At 44.9% G+C, this 19,353-nt stretch overlaps 1 non-coding gene across 1 annotated transcript; it reads left to right on the top strand.

Moving 5' to 3' along the window:
• Positions 1-18,770: 18,770 nt before the first annotated feature.
• On the top strand, positions 18,771-18,842 carry trnav-uac (transfer RNA valine (anticodon UAC)). Its single transcript has one exon. It is a non-coding gene; the product is annotated as a tRNA-Val (tRNA).
• Positions 18,843-19,353: the final 511 nt, after the last annotated feature.

Here is a 19,353-nt window from a genome sequence, read left to right on the forward strand (position 1 = left end):
CGTTTCTCTGAATTTATAGAGGAAATGTTGAAAGGAGCTTCTAACCTAAAAATTAGTCGTAATTACATAAGAACATAAGAACATAAGAAATAGGAGCAGGAGTAGGCCATCTAGCCCCTCGAGCCTGCCCCGCCATTCAATAAGATCATGGCTGATCTGACGTGGATCAGTACCACTTACCCGCCTGATCCCCATAACCCTTAATTCCCTTACCGCTCAGGAATCCATCCATCCGCGCTTTAAACATATTCAGCGAGGTAGCCTCCACCACCTCAGTGGGCAGAGAATTCCAGAGATTCACCACCCTCTGGGAGAAGAAGTTCCTCCTCAACTCTGTCTTAAACCGACCCCCCTTTATTTTGAGGCTGTGTCCTCTAGTTTTAACTTCCTTACTAAGTGGAAAGAATCTCTCCGCCTCCACCCTATCCAGCCCCCGCATTATCTTATAAGTCTCCATAAGATCCCCCCTCATCCTTCTAAACTCCAACGAGTACAAACCCAATCTCCTCAGCCTCTCCTCATAATCCAAACCCCTCATCTCCGGTATCAACCTGGTGAACCTTCTCTGCACTCCCTCCAATGCCAATATATCCTTCCTCATATAAGGGGACCAATACTGCACACAGTATTCCAGCTGCGGCCTCACCAATGCCCTGTACAGGTGCATCAAGACATCCCTGCTTTTATATTCTATCCCCCTCGCAATCTCGGCCAACATCCCATTTGCCTTCTTGATCACCTGTTGTACCTGCAGACTGGGCTTTTGCGTCTCATGCACAAGGACCCCCAGGTCCCTTTGCACGGTAGCATGTTTTAATTTGTTTCCATTGAGATAGTAATCCCATTTGTTATTATTTCCTCCAAAGTGTATAACCTCGCATTTATCAACGTTATACTCCATTTGCCATATCCTCGCCCACTCACTCAGCCTGTCCAAATCTCTCTGCAGATCTTCTCCGTCCTCCACACGATTCACTTTTCCACTTATCTTTGTGTCGTCTGCAAACTTCGTTACCCTACACTCCGTCCCCTCCTCCAGATCATCTATATAAATGGTAAACAGTTGCGGCCCGAGTACCGATCCCTGCGGCACGCCACTAGTTACCTTCCTCCAACCGGAAAAACACCCATTTATTCCGACTCTTTGCTTCCTGTCGGATAGCCAGTCCCCAGTCCACTTTAACACACTACCCCCAACTCCGTGTGCCCTAATCTTCTTCAGCAGCCTTTTATGGGGCACCTTATCAAACGCCTTTTGGAAATCCAAAAACACCGCATCCACCGGTTCTCCTCCATCAACCGCCCTCGTCACATCTTCATAAAAATCCAACATGTTCGTCAAGCACGACTTTCCCCTCATGAATCCATGCTGCGTCTGATTGATCGAACCATTTCTATCCAGATGCCCTGCTATCTCCTCTTGAATAATGGATTCCAGCATTTTCCCTACTACAGACGTTAAGCTGACCGGCCGATAGTTACCCGCCTTTTGTCTCCTTCCTTTTTTAATTGCTGGTGTATCATGCAACACTCGAACTGGCAGATGTAAAGGACGCAATTGGAGAGAGTGTTGCTCTCATTGCAGGGGTTAATGAACAAATCTGACCAGAAGTGGATATTTGAAGGTAATTATCAGATTAAGAGCTCACAAGCAGTACTGGGTCCTTTCAACATGTCTTCTGAAATTTCAGATAGAGGCACGCAACTGACCGCAGGCATTTCCAAAATCACTTATATTCCATGCAAAATATGTCGTCAGTTACCGTGCCTTGGTCAACATCGTCAAAGCAATCAGAAAAGAATGGAGAGAAGTGGTGACTTGTGCAATGAGAGTCGAGGGTCGAAACGGAGACAAAAACAGTATGCTTTGTTTTTTATGGGTGTGTGCCAATTACTCACCAAAGAGCCGCTATTGCAATCCTCCTATACTGTCAAAAACCCGTTGACACCTAAGGTCTGTCAATAAAATCTTTCATTATGTTCAGATAGCAATTATTTGTCCAACTCAATCCATTGCTCTCAATATCAACAACACGAAAAATGTCTAGAATTATACCGTGATAACATTGTGGTAATTCGTCCCTGGAACAGGGAGAAGACGATAACGTATTTACATGTACAGGGAGGTGACAATGCGATAATTCAAGCACAACAATGATACTGATAATACAAAAGTTACACGTTTCCACTTCAATAACTGTAACTTCCAATAGCAGCAACAATGATACTGGAGAAATGGATTCATGCGGTGTTATCCGAATGAAAATTCGGAGTAGTTAGTGTGTCAAGGTCGTAATCGAACTACATGTACAATATAACAACTTTGAAGTAATCCATCTACAATAGTATTGCTAAGAAAAACATAACTGTATTTCTAAATTGAGTTTGCAGTGGTAAATGGCAAGGAGGGACGGGTTAGAGGGGGAGACAAAAGTGTGGCACAGGTCAGAGGCAGGCAGAACAAAGTTGAACGGGAGACATTATAATTTGAATACCTTTTGCTGTTATTTGAGTGAAATGACACTGCTTAAAACGGCAATATTCACCATTCATTCAGATAAATTCTGGTAACAGATTCAAGATATTTTATCATTAAAATGAAGAATAAAGTTCTTAAAATTAATAAAGTGATCCTGTAAAAGAGGACAAAATGTATCAGTTAACCAGAAGAATCTACACATTTTAGGGGAAAATTCATCACTTTAAATGATAGAAATGAATTCCGTGTCTTGGAGATGCGGTACTAATAAAATTGAAAAAGGTTGCATATGAACAAAGATGTTACATTATAATAACTAACTACCATACTGTACCTGGAACTCCGATAGCTGCAATGACTGGATAGTAAATGGCAAACACCAGCCCTTTTGCAGGTACATGCATTTCTATCGGAGGGGCAGAGCGTGTACGGTATGACAGTAAATGTTCTAACATTTATACATTATGTGAGGCTCCAGGGAAATGATTAGTTTTTTTTTCTTTTACATTAATCATTTTTACTGTGAGAAACAAATTAGCGCAGGTGCTACCCAGCTGCCTTTTATGTTTTGATCAAATACAATGGGTTTTTTTTAATGAATTCTCAAACATCCTGGAGTGAAATGCCCAGAGACTACGGCATAATCTATCATAAGCAATAATTTGCCTGGATATTGGTGTCAGTACAGAAGATAGCTGTTTGCTTCTGACTGCATTGAGGAATGCAAATAGTCCGTGGAAAACACAACAGAAATGTTCAAAATCCCGATCAAATGATAGGTTGCAATTTGGTTCTAAAGATCTCTCATTGAGTCAACCCACTTCCACCCATCTATTAGTGACGATGAGAAGGCCATTTAACTATGGTTACGTTAGGAGTGCACAGTCTCCCTTCTTCACGATTACGTTAATTTTTGCCAGGCTATTTCAATTATATCAATTCAGCCAAGTTTCAGTTCCAGTCCATCCCAGTTACTTTCAGGCCGAAATCCCCGACTTTGCACTGGTACAGTTGATGTTGGCATACCCTGTTCAATATCTGTAATGTAGTCTAAACGGTTCCAGTTCAGCTTCGTTGCAATCGGCGTGTACATGCCCAAACTGGCTTGTGTATGTTCAATGTTGACCAGATCCATCCCAGCAAATTCCCAGGTGCCCGAGAAATCTACTTTACAAGGCTCAACTGAGTGTTGCCAGGTCCAATTCAGTATGGTTATATTCATTGTTGACATCATAAATCACTTAATTCTGGCAAACACACCTATATTTTCAGTTGACGACGTCTATTTGAAAACGATTTTTTTTCCACTGGAAGAAAGTCCAGCTCAACACAGTTACTGCCATAATGGACTGGGCAACTTAGTTGAACTAATCGAACCAACGTTTCAAGGCTGAACTAAGCTCTGACGAAGGGTCTCCCAGGCTCGAAACATTGGTTCTATTCTCTTTCCACAGATGCTGTCAGACCTGCTGAGATTTTCCAGCATGTTCTGTTTTTGTTTCACATTCCAGCATCCGCAGTATTTTGCGTTTATCTTCGTTGAACTAATGGTTGGCCTGAAAAAAAACATAAAATAGTGCAAATTCACAGCGTGTCTTGTCAGTGTATTTTCCTCTGATGCTACCGGACTGCTGGAGGACACCGATGATGTTCTGCTCTGTCTGAAGTACAACCAAAAACCGCCGTATCTTTTTGTTTCCGAGAAAAAGAAATATGCAAACTGTATAGTGGAGAAGCGAAAGAAACTGAGAACGAAATATTAATTTAGAGGAGACAAGAAGGAAAAATAATCCAGGGCTCTGCTGCAGAAAATGAGGGTCTATTAATTGTTCTTGTGAAACAGTTTAAGAATCCAATATTTATCATCAGTCACATGGATTATAGAACATATGAATAAATCTGCACACATCATTGCTGAGAGCACAGTTCAAGCACTTGGTTCGGTTTCCTGAATCTTCTTTCGTTTCTGTTTAAGATCAAAGACAGGAGAGACCGAGCGAGATGAAGCAGGGAGGGGAGATGATAATCCTGAACAGACGCTTCAACAATGGAAACCGTTTCACCAGGGGAGAGAAGGTCCAGAAATGGTCTGACAGATTTGTTCCCAATCAGGGAACTTTGGAAACGGTTGGAAAGAAATCCGTTAGTCCGTCTGGTCGCTATTCTTTCTAATGTAAACCACTGTGGGGGGAAAAATGGCTTATTGCTATTTGGTCAGCATCCATGTTTGATGTTAAGGAGCTTTTGGAACTTCCATTCTTCCGAAATGAACAATACAAAATTGCCACATGTGGAGTTGTGACTATGTTCAGTTCATCTTTTCATCCAAATGAACACATACTGTGCTATCCAAGTAGGCGCGTCAGAAACTGTGGTAAATGTTCTCAGTTCAATCATAAATAGCAAATTTTGTGAAAAAGACATCATATGCAGAAATAACGTCAAAGTAATAAAACCTAAAATAAACTGCCATAATAATAATAATACAGCAATATCATGTAGCAATATTGGGGAACATATTGATAATTGCTTCTTCACAGACAAGATTCCACTAGATGGCGCTCCATAGCATCTATGAACAAAACTTGCAGATCTATCAGTTCACCGCTATTACAGGTGACGGCTGGAGTTACAGAAAATATCTGTGCGTCGCGACACTACCAAAAAACACATTTTATTTAGGACAAGAGTCTCTATATGAATTATGGAAGCACCGACACAGAACGATGTCTTCTGGACCAGAAGCTTCGGGTTCCAATCCCACTTCAGGACCTTATGTCTACAGAATGTGTGATCCTTTTCCGATTGCACAGGTTGATGATCAGCTTTCAAACTCTTCCAATCTGCTTAATGACAGGTGGTAAGAGCTGGTGAGTTTCCTCATTGGTGATATTGCAGGAGGTAATGGAAACTGCTGCGGTATGTTTTCAGGCAAAATCATTGACCAATCTAATGGAAACATCTGGAAGATGTGGAGGGTGGCGCAGGAGGCTTTCAGATTGAATTTTATTAATCAATGTATTCCACTGTCGCTGGGTAGTATGGATAAGACGATTAGCACAATGTTACTAATCAACGTGGTTCCTCAATGTAGCATAAAGAGAGAGAGTGAAAAACAGAGAGAGAAAGAGAAAGAGGTGTCCATTTGGTTACTGTTTGTGACAAGATCGAAATAGCCCGGAAATTCCTGGACTCCCCAGTTCCTTTACTCCAGGGTCAGAGTGACAGTCCTTTCTGACTGATAATTGAACATTCCCACTGCTCTCGGTGTTAATACAGTTTCTAACGTAACTGCAGCGATTACACTGGGAATGAGCTTCCGTCAGTTAGAAACTGTTTTAGGACATCTGGAATCTGTAAAAGCCGCAATAAAAGTAAGAGTTTCTCTTTTCGAGAGAAATTTGATTCGAGAAGCTAACTTCATTGTCCTCCTGTTTCTACGGGGCCCAGTGAGGTTTATTTTTAGTTGTATTGCTTTTATTTTACTATTTTTTCCAGGATTGGGTTAATGCGTGATCACCACTTCCTGGAATTTCCAGGATTCCGTCTCCAGTCGGTTCAGAGACTCTTTCCGTTCCACAGGACAGCGGCAGTCAGTCAGGAACAACACTCCGGGATCTTACCGAGGAGACAGTGCAGTGCTCAGGTAATGATGCACCGTCAGAGCTGCCAGCCTCTCGGTGACCTGTTAAATCGAGGACACCGTCTTCCTTCTCAGGTGGACGTGATGCATCACATGGCCATTGTTTCCAAGAAGACCAGGAGAAATGTCCTGTTTGATATCTGTTCATCAATCACAATCACTGAAACAGACAGAACACTGCAATATTACTGGATGAAATGATATGCTGAGCCCAAATTGACTATTGTGTTTTCAACCGTGACGGGGAAACACTTTGGAACATCAAACTTTATATATATACTAATGTTAATTCTTCAAACTGTCGCCATTTCGTTATGCTGGTCAAATATTTATTATTAATAAAAGCATATTCTAGAATTAGAAGTTTGAGAAATCACCATGATTTCAGGTTCCATTTCAGACTCACTCTGATCACAATGTTTGCCTAACGCTCTGCTACTTTGAGTGAGGCTCTGAGAGTCTTTTTACAGATTCAGCCCTGCTCCGTGTCTCTGTGGCACTCCGTGCGTAGTAATACATGCCGGAGTCTGCCAGCTCTGTTTTAGACACTTTCAGCGGGACAGTGCGGGATGTATCATTGAATTCCGGTAAAAAACGGTCCCCTGGGGATCTCCGTGTGTCCTCGCTGTATCTATATCTCAGCAATAGATACTTCATGGAGCCGCTAGAATCTGACGGTCCAGAATAAGTAAGAAGTATTGCTTGAAGTGGAATAATTACCGAACAACTGAACATAGAAACATAGAAAAACTACCGCACAAACAGGCCCTTCGGCCCCACAAGTTGTGCCGAACATATCCCTACCTTCTAGGCCTACCTATAACCCTCCATCCTACTAAGTCCCATGTACTCATCCAGGAGTCTCTTAAAAGACCCTATTGAGTTTGCCTCCACCACCACTGACGGCAGCCGATTCCACTCGCCCACCGCCCTCTGTGTGAAAAACTTCCCCCTAACATTTCCCCTGTACCAACTGCCCCCGCCCCCCCCCCCCGCCCCCCCCGCAGCACCTTAAACCTGTATCCTCTCGTAGCAGCCATTTCCACCCTGGGAAAATGCCTCTGAGAGTCCACCCGATCTGTGCCTCTCAACATCTTATATACCTCTATTAGGTCTTCTCTCATCCGAAGTCTCTCTAAGGGGAAATCACTGATCTCCTTCAGCCTATCCTCATAAGGCATGCCACTCAATCCAGGCAACATCCTTGTAAATCTCCTCTGCACCCTTTCAATCTTTTCCACATCCTTCCTGTAATGAGGCGTCCAGAACTGAGCACTTTACTCCAAGTGGGGTCTGACGGGGGTCTTATATAGCTGCATCATTATCCCCGGACACCGAAACTCAATCCCTCGATTGATAAAGGCCAGCACACCATACACCTTCTTAACCACCTCCTCCACCTGCGGGGCCGATTTTAGAGTCCTATGGACCCGGACCCCAAGGTCCTTCTGATCCTCTACTGTACGAAGAGTCTTTCCCTTTATATTAGACATAGACATAGAACAGTACAGCACAGAACAGGTCCTTCGGCCCACGATGTTGTGCCGAGCTTTATCTGAAACCAAGATCAAGCTATCCCACTCCCTATCATCCTGGTATGCTCCATGTGCCTATCCAATAACCGCTTAAATGTTCCTAAAGTGTCTGACTCCACTATCACTGCAGGCAGTCCATTCCACACCCCAACCACTCTCTGCGTAAAGAACCCACCTCTGATATCCGTCCTATATCTCCCACTATGAAACCTATAGTTATGCCCGCTTGTAATAGCTCCATCCACCCGAGGAAATAGTCTTTGAACGTTCACTCTATCTATCCCCTTTATCATTTTATAAACCTCTATTAAGTCTCCCCTCAGCCTCCGCCGCTACAGAGAGAACAGCCCTAGCTCGCTCAACCTTTCCTCATAAGACCTATCCTCCAAACCAGGCAGCATCCTGGTAAATCTCCTCTGCACTCTTTCCAGCGCTTCCACATCCTTCTGATAGTGAGGTGACCAGAACTGCACACAATATTCCAAATGTGGTCTCACCACATATTGTACTCCTTCATCCCATTTGACCTGCCAAAATGGACCACTACGCATTTATCTGGGTTGAAGTCCATCTGCCACTTCTCCGCCCAGTCTTGCATCCTATCTATGTCCCTCTGTAACTTCTGACATCCCTCCGGACTATGCACAACCCCACCAACCTTCATGTCGTCGGCAAACTTACCAACCCCTCCCTCCACTTCCTCATCCAGGTCATTTCTGAAAATGACAAACAGCAAGGGTCCCAGAACAGATCCCTGGGGCACACTACTGGTGACCGACCTCCATTTAGAAAAAGACCCATCTCTACACACTCTCTGCCTCCTTTGGGCAAGCCAGTTCTGGATCCACAGGGCAGCAGCATCTTGGATCCCATGCCTCTCACTTTTTCTCGAAGCCTTGCATGGGGGACCTTATCGAACGCCTTGCTAAAATCCATATAAACCGCATCTAATGCTTTCCCTTCATCAATGTGATTAGTCACGTTTTCGAAAAACTCCACCAGGCTCGTAAGGCACTCTCTGCATTTGACAAAGCCGTGCTGAGTATTTTTGAGCATATTGAACCTCTCTATAAGCTCATAAATCCTGTCCCTCAGGATCTTCTCCATCAGCTTACCAACCACTGAGGTGAGACTCACCGGTCGGTAATTTCCTGGGTTATCCCTATTCCCCTTCTTGAAAATAGGAACCACATCCGCAATCCTCCAATACTCCGGCACCTCTCCCGTCTCCATCGACGATGCAAAGGTCATCACCAGAGACTCGGAAATCTCTTCCCTCGCCTCCCATAGGAACCTGGGGTACATCCCATCCGGACCCGGCGACTTATCTATCTTGATGCCATTCAAAGATTCCAGCACAACCTCTTCCTTAAAGTCCACATACTCAATCTTTTCAGTCCACCGCAAGCCCACAGTACATCCACCCAGGTCATTTTCCTCTGTGAAAACCAAGGCAAAATACTCATTCAGTACCTCTACCATTTCTACTGGTTCCGTACGGACTTTCCCGCCTTCACCTTTTATAGGCCCTATTCCTTCACGTCTCATTCTTTTTGCTTTTCACATATTTATGGAACGCCTTCGGGTTCTCCTTAATCCTACCTGCCAAGGCCTTTTCGTGACCCCTTCTGGCTCTCCTAATTTCCGTCTTTAGTCCCTTCCTACAAGCCATATAATCATCTGGATCCCTGTCTTCGCCAAGCTCTCTGAACCTTTTGTATGCTTTCCTTTTCTTCGCGACGAGGTCCCTCACAGCTTCCGTGGATCACGGTTCCTTTAACCTACCAACACCTCCCTGTCTGCTCGGAACGTTGTCCTGTAGAACTCTAGACAGTCATTCCTTGAAAAACTGCCACCTCTCTTCAGTACATTTCCCCGAGAATACCTCCTTCCAATTTACTCCTCTAATTTGCTGCCTTATGTCTTCATATTTCCCCTTACCCCATATAAACGGTTTCCTAGCTTGCCTGCTCCTCTCTTTTTCTAATGCAAGCATAAAGGAGATAGAGTTATGATCGCTATCCTCAAGATGCTCTCCCACTGAGAGATCTGACAGCTGTCCAGGTTCACTGGTCAGTATCAGATCAAGTAGAGCCTCTCCTCCTGTAGGCTTGTCCACATGCTGTGTCAGGAAACCCTCCTGAACACACCTAACGAACTCCTCCCCATCCAATCCCCTTTACCTCGGGATATTCCAATCTATGTTTGGGAAATTAAAGTCTCCCATCACAACACTCTGCTATTACTGCATCTCTCCAGGATCTGTTTTCCTATCTGCTCTTCCACCTCCCTGTTACTATTGGGCGGCCTGTAGAAAACTCCCAGCAAAGTGATCGACCCCTTCCCACTCCGAACTACCACTCACAGAGACTCTGTAGACAGTCCCTCCACAGCATACACCTTCTCGACAGCTGTGACACTATCCCTGATGAACAGTGCCACTCCACCCCCTCTCTTGCCTCCCTCCCTGAAGCATCTGAATCCCAGCACCTGGAGTATCCAGTCCTGACCCTGAGACATCCAATTCTCCGAAATGGCCACCACATCACACTTCCAGGCATCGATCCACGCTCTGAGCTCATCCCCTTTATTCACTATACTCCTGGCATTAAAGCAAACACATCTCAATCCTTTGGTCTGAGCTCTCCCCTTCTCGATCCCCCGTCCATCCTCCCTCTTGCACTGTCTATAACCCTTCTCTGTTTGTGAGCTAACTTCCTCACTCCCAGTCTCCTCGTCTCGATCTCCTCCCCCCAACCTATCTAGTTTGAACTCTCCGCAGTAGCCTTAGCCAACCTTCCCGCCAGGATATTGGTCCCCCTGGGATTCAAGTGCCACCCGTTTTTTGTGAACAGGACACATCTGCCCCTAAAGAGGTCCCAATGGTCCAGGAACCTGAATCCCTGCCCCCTGCACCAGTCCCTCAGCCACACATTCATCCTCCACCTCACTCCACTCCTGCCCTTACCTTCCCGTGGCACATGCAGCAATCCTGAGATTACTACCTTTGTTTTCCTAATTCTCAGCTGTCTCCCTAATTCCCTATACTCTCTTTTCATGACCCCTTCCCACCAACATCAGTGGTACCAATATTTACCCCTACCTTTGGCTCCTCTCCCTCCCACCTCAGGATCTGTGGGACTCGATCAGCGACATCCTGGATCCCAGCCCCAGGGAGGCAGACCACCATCCGAGACTCCCGCTTGCCTCCGAAAAAAGGCTTGTCCGACCCCCTTACTGTCGAGTCCCCGATTAACATTGTCTTCCTCCCCTTTCCTTCGCCCTCTGAGTTACAGGGCCGGACTCCACTCCGGAGGTCTGGCCACTGCTGCTTCCCCCAGGCGGGCTGTCCCCCCCCAACAGTACTCAGGCAGGGGTACTTATTGTGTAGGGGCACATCCACCGTGGTGCTCTCAATCACCCGAGCTTTACCCTTCCTGGCCGTCACCCAGTTGGCCTCCACCCGTGGCGCTGGTGTGACCACCTGATGATAGCTCTTGTCTATCACCTCCTCATTCTCCGTTAACAGCCTAAGATCCTCGAGCTGCAGTTCCAGCTCCTTAGCACGGTCCCTTAGGAACTGCAGCTCGACACAGCCCTCACAGATGTGGATGTCCGGGAGGCCAGGTGCTTCCAGGACCTCCCACATCCTACACTGGGAACAACACACTGGCTTCACACTCGTATTTGACCCTTTTTACCAAGGTACACAGAGAAAAGTAAATAAGAATTAAAACTCACCCCTGCTCGCCCTGTCCCCCGAAGCCCTGTGAGCCAAGGGCCTTACAGCTCACACTGTGCTTCCCGCTCCCGACGCTGCCCGCTATATACTGCAGTCTACTTTTTATACTTCGCGCGCTTAACGAAACCCTTCCCAGACTCCTTAGCGGCCCACTTCCGGTTTTCAGTTTAAAATTCAGAATAAAAAAAACTACTCGAAAAATAAAGGCAAAAAAGATACTAAATAAATAAACAAATCTCTCACCAGCACTCCTGCCACAAATCACTCCCTCTCTGCTTGCTCCAGTGGAACAATGAGCTTTCCTCTTTCCTCTTCAACTGTCATTTCAGAAACCGACTGATCCCCTGAGTCTTGATGGCTGTTCTGACATGGAGAATGACAATATCCATCATTACAGCAACATGAGGAGCAGTTTGTTATTAATCATGTTTGGGATAGCAGGTGTGGTGCGGGGGAGGATGATTTTTTTTTGTTGGAGCATCTACTTGATAAGAAGTGATAGAATAATGAATAGTCTGAGATATTTCCATATGATGTTCCCTCAATTTGTAACTTTGCAGTATGTGAAATCCTCTTCCAGAGGGGAAGTATAGCTGACCCAGACAGTGCCAAACAGAAAAAAGCCACAAACATCAATATCTACAATAAAATCTCTCATAAAACAGCACAGGTGAGACTGATCAGAGTTAGAATAGCACAGGAAAGCTGTGGGCGGGGCTTAACATAGGCAGTGTGGTCACAGGTCGAATTTATCTGCAAAGAACTGAACGCAATAACAATGTCACTTTGAAAATTCTATAACTTTGTCTCTCTGCAAGAGCGGAGCCGAATGTTCATTCCATACTGCGGACCAGCGGGCTCGCACCAGGAGTGTCAGGGTTAGTATATGATTCAATACAAAGCGAAATCTTCATCAGTGATGTGGATGGAAAGCTGGACCGAATAGCCGAGCAGCCAGATTGGAGAACTTTGAATGAAACTACAAGGTAACAGAAAAAGCATTAAATATTTACGTTCAAGGCTGGGAAATGGAAATGGGCATAGTTGTCATAAATCAGTAAAGAATCAGTCAGGAACAAGTAGGCAGAGAAAGGCGTGGAAAACCACTTAACAAATCTCAGATCGATTGGTCAATCTTATCAATTAGGTTGATTGGCCATGCTGAATTAACCCAAGTGTAAGGGGGATTATCGAGGTAAATATGTGGGGTTACGGGAAAGGGCCTGGTTTGGATTGTGGTCGGCGTAGACTCGATGAGCTGAATGGCCTCCTTCTGCACTGGAGGGATTGTATGATTTCATTGTTCTGCAGCCATAAGTTACAATCATCAATTAATACAGCTGTGCAACTGGACCACACCAGCTGCTATTTCTGAGTGTTTTTCTTGCTGCAATGTTAAGAATCTCCGTCATTCTCTGTGGAAACTGAATTTGCCGCGCGTGTGTTGGGCACTAACTGGAACTGCCAGTGTGGGATTTTTGTACCGCATTCGATATATCTCTGCAGCAGTGTGGCACAGAAATACACGGCGCTGTCGGAAATCAGTGTGTTAGTGAACGTTAGCTCGCTAGTATTGTTCGTTTTTTATTCAAATTTAGAGGAAACCCGATCATTGAGGTCGGTGTTCCTTTGCTCTCCAATAAACTGAAACAGGTACACTGGCGCTTTCCACGCAATCTGACTATAACAGTATACATAAGGATTAGAATGACTAGTTACCAACGTACAGGTTAGTGTCACATTACTTTCCTCTTTAACCGATATTTCAGGACTCAGTTGTTCCACTTTGGCTTGATGGTTCCATTCTAACAGAAATAACAACAATAATGACAATCAGAGTCAGCCTCATGTTCAGCGATACAATTATAAACTCCACCATCACTGTTGTTTTAGCAACAATAACATCTGGGTTGCAGCAGTCAGCAGGAGCATGTAGTTTTACTGGGAAGGGAAAAAGACCTTACTGAGGAGTGAGATAGCGATGAGGGCCTGAGCGAGCCAGTTCTCCATGATCCTCCCTGAGTCGGTAACTCAGCAGTGAGAGAAATCCACAGTCAGAGACAGAAATACAGATCCCCGTCCCATTGCACTGCTTATCCAACCAATGAGAGGAATGGCGCAACGCCAGCAATCTGTCCAATCACACAATCGGGTCAGAGTGAGAGCACCAATCGGAAGCTGTGGGTGGGGATACTGCAGACTCAATGTTGAGTGAAGTGTGCGGTGACTCTCAGCTGCACTCGGAACTGTTGGGCCGGAAAGAGCGCCAGTTGAATCTACAGAAGTCTCTGATCATCCTGCGCCTGTTCATTGTTCAGGTGTCTAACAATAAATAAAGCGACTGCGACATGAAGCAACGAGAATCATAGAATCTTTGATTAGTAGATGAGGTCATTCCACGTATCTATGTCGCCTTGGAGGAGTTCTCCAAATCATCCAATTCTCCCCGCAGCTCCATGAATCATAGAAACCCTACAGTACAGAAAGGGGCCTTTCGGCCCATCGAGTCTGCACTGACCACAATCCCACCCAGGCCCTACCCCCATATCCCTACATATTTACCCACTAATCCCTCTAACCTACGCATCTCAGGACACTAAGGGCAATTTTTAGCATGGCCAATCAACCTAACCCGCATATCATTGGACTGTGGGAGGAAACCGGAGCACCCGGAGGAAACTCACGCAGACACGAGGAGAATGTGCAAACTCCACACAGACAGTGACCCAAGCCGGGAATCGAACCCAGGTCCCTGGAGCTGTGAAGCAGCAGTGCTAACCACTGAGCTACTGTGCTACCGTGCCGCCCTCTTTCTAACTAGCGTTGCTCCCAAGAGTACAGTCCCGGTCTCTATTACCTCACCACAAAACTGAATTTCCTCATCCCTGGACATGATGCAAGGCGGATGATTGAGCGGAGATTTTGGAAAATATTGTCAGTTGGCAGGTGGGGAAAATGGAGAAGGAATCAAACCAGAAAACACTGTCTCAAGCTTTGCGAATCTTGAGAAACTGTTTGGGAACCGGAACCAGAGGAGATTGAAGGGTGAACTGTCTGACAGTTGTAGGAGAGTTGGTTCCCGGTGGCATGGATGTGTCTGCAATGGATGGGCTCTGACTGTTAGACTTAACTAACCCATTAGAAATCCATTCAGTTATTCCATTCTAACAAACTCATTAATTATTCTCTCTTTCTACATTACACAATGAGTGAGACAGGGAAAAGCAGCAATCTTCCAGCCCCCACTCTCCATGCATCCCCTGCCAGCAAAAAGGACAGGCGATTTAGCTGTGTCTGTTTTCCATGAAATGGTGAAGAGTAAATATTAAATATTTTGATTGATCCCCAATTCAGTTCACATTTAACAATAAACTTGAATTCGGAAACTTCAGAGCAGTGGGTTTTGACAACATTTCTGCCCGGTTTAGCGCCTGGGACCTGCGCAAAAATGAATAGAATGTGATTACCCCTTCAATACACAAAGTCTGCTCAGGATTAAAGCGACTAGATGGCCAAACAGTACAGTCTGATTTAACTTTATAACCTGATTCGTGGAAGTATAATTCGGCTAAAAACCTTTTCTCATGCGGCAGAGAAATTCATCTAACATTAGAATCAGTAAATGACATTTGTGCCATTTTTTCTCTTTTACCACGTCTGAGTGGGCGGCGGGGGCGGGGGGGGGGGTGTCGGGGAGTGGGGACGGTGGTTGCACTGTGGCACAGTAGTCAACACTGCCATCTCACAGTGCTAAAGATCGATTCCCGGTTTGGGTCTCTGTCTATTTGACGTTTGCACGTTCTCCCAGTGTTTGCATGAGTTTCCTTTGCATCGTCCGGTTTCTTCTCACAGCCGGAAAGACGTGCTGGTTCGGTGCATTGACCCGAACAGCCGCCGGAGTTTGGCGACCAGAGAATTTGACAGTGTCTTCGTTACAGTGTTAATGTAAGCCTTACATGTGACGAATAAATAACTTTATTTTAACTGAGCATTTTGCAGAATATCATTTCACACTTGGGAAGTGCAACTGCAGTTAGACTGAGAGATAATGTTTTCTTTCAATATTTAATAACAAGAGAAAATGAGGTAACGTTTCCTCACACTGAGAGATGAGTCAGTTAGTTTACTATTTCAGACAGGAAACCTTTCATGTGTTAGGTGAATGTATAAAACACCACACTTCAGAAACTCTGAAGTACAATCAAACTGCACGGTTCGACACCCCAGTCTGTTGCAGAGTTGGAGAGCATCGTTTATGTCTGTAATAATTATCACATTCACCTAAACACACGAAAAATTCCCGATTCGGAAACGGGAGGAAACATTTTTATATACGTTTCACCTCGGAGTGAGGGAAATGGAAATAATTCACGTTTATTGCTGAATATGAGCTGAATACAGTAACTTACACGATGTTACATTTCGCTTTCCCGTCCACATTTCTGTGCACACTCAAACCCGACAGAATATCTTTAACTGACTCCCGTTTCCAGCTCTGTCAGTTCAGAAAGCTTCTCTCAAACTTGCACATTCGGGCTTTTTCTTTTGGTCATTCGTGAAACATTGGCGTCGCTGGCCAGCATTTAATGCCCATCCCGAGTTGAGTTGCAAGCGTATTGCTGTGGCTCTGGAGTCACAAGGCGGCCAGACCAGGTAAGAACAGCAGATTTATTTCCTAAAATACATGAGTGAAGCATATAGCTTCCTCCAACAGTCGGAAATGTTTTCATGGTCATCAATGGATTCTCAATGCCAGATATTTCTTTCATTGAATTCAAATTTCGCTTCCTACCATAACCGTCCCCAATTCTGGGGTCGAGCGATAACAACACGAGGCCACCCTCTCACCTAATTCAGCTGTTGCAGGACTCGAACTCATAACCTCGGCATAGCCCGCTGGCTGCATAAGTACCACGCGCTAACCGATTGCACCACTGGAGCACTGTGTTGGAATGATTTTTGTCAAAGCTCGGCACAACATCGTGGGCCGAAGGGCTTGTTCTGTGCTGTACTGTTCTATGTTCTATTATTAAAGACTTCTACAGCGTCACCTCCGTTAACAACAGTCATTGGAGGCAACATAGACGGGGAACAAACGCATCAATGATTCTCTCTTCCCCGATTCCACAATAGGTGAGACAGGGACAAACAGCAGCATTTTACCCCGCATTCTCCAATCATCCATCCGCTGCCAGCAGAAAAGCGGCGACTGCCGCTTCAGTTGGTGGGTTACCGCCCATCCGTGGGACACAAGATTCAACCCCATTCAAACCTCACAATACACCGAACACAAGGTCAGCAAAACGTTTATGGATTATATCCCGCGCACTGAACCTTCGAGTATAATTTAAACAGTATCTGAGTGAGTCACAAACAATATTCAAACCAACTTTCCAAAACGTTTCAGTAGTAAATTCCTCCATTTGATTGAAAAGCTGAGTGTTGTGAATCTGGAAATGAACACCATGGGGTTTATGTTACCCAGTGACTATTCGTCCGTCAGGTTTCCAATTCCATTTGAGTTGTATATTGAAGCGAATCTCATTTCAAAATGAGGAGAAAACAAGGAAAATATTAAATCTTGGAACAAATCCTGAGGGAAATGGGTCACAATATTTGGATGCAGGTGCAGCTGTAAATGGTGTTATTGATGATTGAGTGGAAACTATTGGACCCTTGGGCTTCTGGTGGTCAGTTCCCTTCCCTCCCGTTGAATTCCTCCCTGTGATAAGAGACATGGATTCATTTTACCTACACGTTCATAGGAAAAAGAGAATAACCAACACACTACAGAAATGCTGCGGGATCAACATAACCAAAGATACTTGGATAGAATTCTAAACGGTGCGGTCATGCTGCAGTCCTGGAACAGGTTTTGCAGAAAGAGAATTGTGGTTATTGACACCCTAGCTTAGAATATCGTTTGCAGCTATTGTCTTAGTCTCTGTGGCGCAATCGGTCAGCGCGCTCGACTGTTCACCGCAAGGTTGGTGTTTCGAAACCACCCAGCGGCGGTGATTTTATTGTTTTCTCACCATCTGCATTCATAGGCAAACAGTTGTGTGTTGGCAATAGGTCCGTCGTCGTCAATGAAAAGTAGCTCTCAAGTGTTAACGGCTGTACTGTTATCTGTTGTCACCAACATTATTTAATGACTATTGACTTCAGACATATTACATATAATATGATATACATGCTTCCATTATACCATTTAGCTTAGCAATTAGAATGGAAACATTAATTTGTGGTTCAGCATCTGCTCCAATTCCATACCCCTGCTTCCATTCATTCCTGAATAGATCATAAATCTATCCAACCCGAGCTGAAATGTGTTCAATGATGGAGCATCTACAACCCTCTGGCACAGAGAATTCCCCAAATTCACTATCCTTTGAGTGAAGAAATGTCTGTTCATCGCAGTCCGAAATCATCCGCGCCTTATCCTGAGATTGTACCCCCGTGCTTTAGATTCCCGGACCAGGGAAAATAATGTCTCAGCATCCACCCTATCAAACTCATAGAATCATTGAATCCCTGCAGTTTTTCAATGTTATCTATTCTTTCTCGTTAAAGCTGTTGAGGTTTCCCAACTTTTTCTGTTCTTGATTCAGATTCCAGCATCTTCAGATTTTGCTTTTATTTTGTCTAAAATGGGGAGATGCAAACTGAACACACTATTCCAAATGTGGTCTCAATAAAACCCTGAATAACTGTAGCAAGACTTCAAACACTTCAAATCTTAACTCCGTGCTCAAGACTGGAAGGAGAGCGTGACAGTCGATAATTGGCACTGTGTACGTTCCTGCAATCAGGAACTGGATCAGGAAGATGAGATATATGTGTCTCTTTATACTATTATCTCTAAACTCCATCTCCTCTCAATGCCGTGTGTCATACATTCGCTTTCCTTGCTTTCCAGGTAAAGATCGGGTTCACCAACTCTCTGTGTCTGTATCAAGCAGCTAACTGACCCTGGGAAATGGATAACCAGAGGGAGCTGGATGAGAAGCAGCGACAGAAACAGGAAGAGAAGCGACAGGATAATGTTTCATAAATGAGTTCTGCCAGTTGCTCTCCGTGGTGAATGTCTGCCGTGTGTTACCTTGCAAGTTTCACAGAAGCCACAGTGATGAGTTTGGTGTGTTTTGGAAATTGAAAGTGCCACATGACCAGCTGCGGGACTCTTTCACCTCACGGTCGATTTCATGTTGCAGCTAACAGGTTTCGCTGTTTTCATTAGCTGAACAGTCCCTTGGGTTTGATCTAAACATGACAATTTAAAGGAGAAACTTGTTTTTGGTGAATAAAGAGTCTGAAATAAAAATGAAAGGCTCATGGATAAATTAATCTTTTAAAGAGTTTGGGCCAGCTTCCCTGGTGGTCGAGTGGTTAGGATTCGGCGCTTACATCGCCGCGGCCCGGGTTCGATTCCCAGTCAGGGAAAGTAGATTTATTGCTGCGTAAAAATCCTGCGTTCCTTCCAGGTTTGTACCAGTTCTGTGGGAATCAGGAGCAGGGAGATTTCCTCTTTTGTGTCTGAATTGGAAATGTCACATGTCAAGAACAAAAAAAAGAGAGAAATAGGATACAAAGCGCTGACGATATAGATGGTGGTGCGGGCTAAAATCTGACTGTTGATGGAGTAGATTTTATTGTTTCTACTGACACAAATACCTCGCAGGTCTGGGTCCAAATCTCGGACTCAGTGACAAGACCTATAATTGTAACTCTCTGACCTCCAGTGAAGTGGAGGCAGTTTTCACTCAGAAAGCAGTAGCTGTGAGATTAACGGCGCGGGATGGAGAAAGACTCAGTTTGAGCGGTGACGCTGCGGGAGGAATGGAGAGCTGGAGTTCACCCAGAAAAGCAGCAAAGTTGCTTCTTCTGTACAAACCTCCTTCTGTACAAACCGTGGCCCCAACCTCGGGCTGGAACCCACCGTCCATTAACGCTG

The sequence above is a fragment of the Mustelus asterias genome, unplaced genomic scaffold (genome assembly GCF_964213995.1).
Source record: "Mustelus asterias unplaced genomic scaffold, sMusAst1.hap1.1 HAP1_SCAFFOLD_260, whole genome shotgun sequence".
Taxonomy (NCBI): Eukaryota; Metazoa; Chordata; class Chondrichthyes; order Carcharhiniformes; family Triakidae; genus Mustelus; species Mustelus asterias.